This window comes from Primulina eburnea, chromosome 1, assembly GCF_022965805.1.
Source record: "Primulina eburnea isolate SZY01 chromosome 1, ASM2296580v1, whole genome shotgun sequence".
In the NCBI taxonomy this organism is placed as follows: domain Eukaryota; kingdom Viridiplantae; phylum Streptophyta; class Magnoliopsida; order Lamiales; family Gesneriaceae; genus Primulina; species Primulina eburnea.
The window spans coordinates 11289230-11294661 of record NC_133101.1 but is presented as its reverse complement, the minus strand read 5'-3'; the positions used below and the strand labels follow the sequence as shown (position 1 = coordinate 11294661).

The window sequence follows — 5432 nt, the reverse complement described above, 5'->3', positions numbered from 1 at the left end:
TATTTCGTAAATATCTCGATCGTTTTGTGATTGTATTCATCGATGATATTCTTGTTTATTCCAAGTCCGAGGAAGAGCATGCCAAACATTTGAGATTAGTTCTTCGAATTCTTCAAAAGAAACAGTTGTACGCCAAGCTATCCAAGTGTGAATTTTGGTTAGATAGAGTTGTGTTTCTCGGCCATGTCATATCTCAACATGGTATTTCTATAGATCCAAGTAAAGTGGAAGCAGTTCTGAACTGGGCACGACTGACCAATGTGCAAGAGATTCGTAGTTTCATGGGTTTAGCTGATTATTACCGGAGATTTATTGAAAATTTCTCAAAGAATGCTAGACCTATCACTCAACTGACTCAGAAAAATCAGAGATTCATTTGGTCTGATGAATGTGAGTCAAGTTTTGTCGAGTTGAAGAAGAGATTGACTTCTGCACCAGTTCTTACCATTCCAAGTGGTTCTGGAGGATTCGTTGTTTGTACCGACGCATCAAATAGAGGATTAGGTTGTGTTCTGATGCAGCATGGTAGAGTTGTGGCCTATGGTTCTCGTCAGTTGAAACCGCATGAGTCTAAGTATCCTGTTCATGACTTGGAGTTAGCTGCTATCGTTTTTGCTCTCAATATTTGGAGACATTATTTGTTTGGGGAGCAATTTGTAATCTATTCTGATCACAAAAGCTTGAAGTATTTGTTCTCTCAGTCAGATCTGAATATGAGACAGAGACGTTGGATGGATCTTTTGAAAGATTATGATTGTGAGATCATGTATCAATCGGGAAAAGTGAATGTCATTGCCGATGCTTTGAGTCATAAGGTTGTTGATATTAGTTTATCATCGATTCATGTTTCTAAGTTACGAGAGGATATTTGCACTTCTGGGTTGGATTTTCAAATCCAAGGTAAGGCTGTTTGTGTATCTCAGATTTCTGTTGAGCCAGAGTTGATTCAGATTGTAAGTCTGCTCAGAAAACTGATGATCAAGTTCTGAAATATTATGAATTAGTATCTCAAGGACACCAATCTGGTTTCTCAAGTCACTCAGATGATTCTCTTCGATTGAATGGTAGATTGGTTGTCCCAGATATTCCTGAATTGCGTACAGCAATCCTTAAAGAAGCACATTGTACTCGATATAGTATCCACCCAAGAGGAAGGAAAATGTATCATATTCTACGGCTTCAGTTTTGGTGGAAGAATATGAAAAAGGATGTGGCTGAATTTGTGTCTCGTTGTATGATCTGTCAGCAAGTCAAAGCAGAACGAATGAGACCTGGAGGATTTTTGCATAGTCTTGAGGTTCCTCAGTGGAACTGGGAGCACATGGCTATGGATTTTGTCACACATTTGCCACGTACTTCTCGTCATTTCGATGCCATTTGGGTGATTGTCGATAGGTTATCTAAATCGGCACACTTTATTCCGTATGAGAGGACGTATTTGTACAAGAAAATGGCTCGTTTGTATATTGAAAATGTTGTGAGACTTCATGGAGTTCGAGTTGCAATAGTCTCAGATCGTGACCCTAGATTTACATCAAAGTTTTGGACTAGTTTCCAAAAATAAATGGGTACACGACTTGCGATGAGTACTGCGTACCTTCTTCAGACAGATGGTCAGACAGAGCGTACAATCAAGACACTCGAGGATCTGCTTCGAGCTGTAGTCATGAATTTTAAAGACAGTTGGCAGGAAGCTTTACCACTAGTAGAATTTTCATATAACAACAGTTTCCAGGTGACTATTGGTATGGCTCCTTTTGAAGCTTTGTACGGCAGACGATGTCGATCACCTCTTTGTTGGGATGAATTTGGTGAGAAGCAGTTGACTGGACCTGACATTGTTCAGGAAATGCATGATAAATTCCATTTGATTCGTCAGAGAATGAAAGCTGCCCAAGATCGGCAAGCTAGTTATGCTAACAGATGTCGTCGACCTCTAGAATTTCAAGTTGAAGATTTTGTATTTCTGAGGATCTCTCCGTTTAGAGGTGTTGTTCGTTTTGGTATGAGAGGTAAGTTGCCACCTCGTTTTGTTGGCCCCTACGAGATTGTTGAGCGTATTGGGACTTCCGCTTAACGTTTGGATTTGCCCCAGTCTTTATCTGGCATCCATGATGTTTTCCATGTTTCTATGTTGCGTAAGTATGAGCCCGATCCGTCTCATGTGATTCAGCCTAATGAGGTTGAATTTGATCCGTGTCTATCGTATACTGAGTATCCTATTTGTATCTTGGATCGTAAAGATATAGTTTTACGCAATAAATTTATACCACTTGTACGTGTTCAGTGGTCAAGGCATGGCGTAGAAGAATCAACGTGGGAAACAGAAGAGAAGATGAGAGCATCTTATCCATATCTGTTTGATTCTTAGTAATGCATTATTGGTTTTGTATCGTGTGTAAGATGTATGTGTATAAACAGAAATTTCGAGGACGAAATTTGTTTTAAGGGGTGGAGAAATGTAAGGTCCTGAAATTAATAATCCGGTAATTTTGGCATAATTAGAATAATTATTGAGTTGTAAATTAAAATAATTATTTATGCCAAATAATTTTTGTAGGTGTGTTAAAAATATGTATTTTAGAATATCGGAAAATTTAACGATATAAAATACATATAGAGTTTAAATAACACACGGGAGCAAGATTAATGCAAATCGAGATAAAGGGGCATGAATACTACATTATATACATATACATACACACATAACTTATTTTATTGGAGAGAGAAGGAAGAATGCCATTTTCCCAAACCATTCTCGTAGCTTTCCTTTTCTTTTTCTTCAAAATTTTCATCACTTTCAGCACCTTCATTTTGGAGAGGTCATAACTTTACCGTCCGGCGTCGAAATCACAAACGGTTTGAGGAGTTTTCTTCCTTACATCAGTAGATTCGTTTTGAACCATGAATAGCTACTTTTTATGCTCGTTTCAGCCCAAATCAAGGCCTGTTCGTGGCTGCTGCTGTTGGCACGGTTGAGGTGAGATTTAAGCTTAGTTCCTTGGAGTTTTGTTGTGTGTTGGAGTGGGTTTTTAAGCCTTGTGATTTCCCTGTAACTCCAGCTCGTTTTCTGAATTTATTCAGCTCATGAACAGTAAATCCGACGAGTTTCCGGTGGGTTATCGCCTCGAGACCGCTAGCGACTAGAGTAAGCTTTGACCTTGTGAGTTCCTAGTCTGAAATTTCAGCTTCTAAGTGTATTAGTAGGCTGCCGAAATTTGTATTTTTACCCTTTTCATTTTAAATTGTTTTTGTCGTTCGAATAGCGTTATATTGATGTAATTATCGGATAATTTTTGTAGATTCAGTCATTGGAAGTCTTCGAGGTATAATTCGGTGAGCCTATTAATTATGTCGAATCGTTTTGTATTATATTGAGAGATATTATAGTATGATTGTTATCGTTGGAATTAATCTAAAGTTTATCGAGTTGATAATAGTTGGAATGTAAATAATGATGAGTTGTGGAATTATTCGGCTTATTTTGTTATTCTAGGCTGAGGGAGTTTAGTTGATCATTCTTGAAGATCGTTTTCGTGATATAGGTATGTTACAGCTCGGTAACATACGACGGTAAAACATAAATTATGTTTAATTGTCATTCTGTGTTACATTATTCGTATTTATGAATTGTTGACTGTTATAAATTGTTAAATGCCTTCGTTATGATCTATGTTTATTATTATGACATATTATTGGCATTTAGCATCGGGCATACTGTTATGACATTCATGTTGAGCCCTATCGTTCTTGTTAGCCCATTGTTGATATCCGTTGCTATCTGGCACTGTTGTTTATCTCGGGATCATTGTGTGGCTGATAGGCCTATACACATGAGACCTGTAGATGTGATTGAACAATCCCGTGGTTAGTGCAGCCTTTTGAGGTGAGCGCTGGGATTGTGTCATCTAGTTCGTTCTGTTGTGCCATCCTGTTATAGCGTATCAGCTGTATGGAGGCCGAGTCAGGGGTGTTTTTCAGCACAGCTTGGCATAACTCGCATACTTGGCTGGACGGTTTAGCTGCATGACGATGTAGCTCCCCTCTGTTGTTGCTCGAGCATTATTCTAGTTGTTATCGTACCGTTTGTTGGCTCCTGTTATCCCGATTATTCGTTGAGCCTTTCATGCATTGCATATTACATTTCATTATATGATTATGCATGATTTATGTTATTGTTGAACTGTTCCATACCAGAATCCTAATCTCAGTTGTTTACTGGGGGGCTGCTGTGGTTGCTTTTGGGCATTATGGTAGATCTCCTGAGTCGTTTTGGAGCATCAGGCCGAGGTTCCGCCAGTGGAGCTCGGGATTGAGGTTGGATTGCTTGATTTTGTTCAGTGGAGTCTCCCAATTAGTCTATATGTATGTCTTGAGTTTGTTTCAGACTTGTATTGTACTTTATTTGCCGGGGAGATGCCCCGTGTATCTGTAGTAGTATTTGATTGTTTTGTGATGTTCTGAGTCGACTCTGTCATATTTATGATCTGGTGAGTATTTGGTAAGTTTTAATTTCTGTTTAGTCCTGGCCAGTGCAGCTATTGGTTGTTGTATATTTTGAAATAAATTGCTGCTTGAGTTTTTCGGGATGTTCTATTTGCGGGGAGGTCTTGCCGAGATTTTTCTAGGTCCGTTTTAAAGTATTTTAAATCTTTTTCCGCTGCAGTTTTAAGTCAAACCATTATTGTTTGATCATTAATTTTCATTAGAGTAAATGGGCCTCACAGAATAGGAGAACTAATTCACACTTAATTTATTCCAGCGTCTTTGTATCTAATTTATTTTGCAAAAAAAAAAACATTCGAAATTGATTCCATTAATTTTGCTTATCGAAAATTTTCATATGGTTTTTAGACGACATTTAATTAATATGAATAAGATCAATCGAAATTAAATCAATTAACTTGGATTGAATCAATTAGTTTGGTTTGAATATTTCATATGGTTTTTTCTCGTATAATTTTTTTTAGAAATATGTAAACATATATTTAATTAGTTTAACTAATTGAAAACATACAATTAATAAATTATTAGGGCAATGCTTTTTAAAGAATTATAAAAAAAAATTTAATAGAAGCATTATACTGCTTTTTACAAATTAATAGAGTCCGAATACACCGTTCAATAAGATGTTCGACTTCCTATCTTACATAGAATTTATAAGCTCAACTAAAACAAGGTGATTCATGTAATCGTTTTTAAAACCATTAAACTAGTATTTTTCAAGATCTACTTAGTAAATCTTTTTCTCGCCTAAGGTTTCTATGGAAAACCAAGCATGAGGCGGCTTCTTGCTTTGTGCAAGGACTATTTGCTAGTGTCAGTTTGCTTGACTCTAGGCGTACAACTCATACGCAATACTTGGATCCTAATAACATTGCACAACTGGTGAAGGAACATAAAATAACTGTAGAGATTGAGGTATCAGGTGG

At 37.2% G+C, this 5432-nt stretch overlaps 1 long non-coding RNA gene across 5 annotated transcripts; it reads left to right on the top strand.

Annotated features, from left to right (window-relative positions):
• The first annotated feature begins 3029 nt into the window (after nt 1–3029).
• On the top strand, nt 3030–4580 carry LOC140827704 (uncharacterized). 5 transcript variants are annotated; one of them, XR_012117015.1, is made up of 4 exons: nt 3030–3163; nt 3303–3336; nt 3497–3545; nt 4258–4580. It is a non-coding gene; the product is annotated as an uncharacterized lncRNA (long non-coding RNA). The 5 variants fall into 5 exon arrangements; XR_012117014.1 differs by having other exon boundaries at nt 3045–3163; nt 3303–3326; XR_012117016.1 differs by lacking the exon at nt 4258–4580 and having other exon boundaries at nt 3030–3148; nt 3303–3326; nt 3497–4249.
• The last annotated feature ends 852 nt before the right edge of the window (nt 4581–5432 follow it).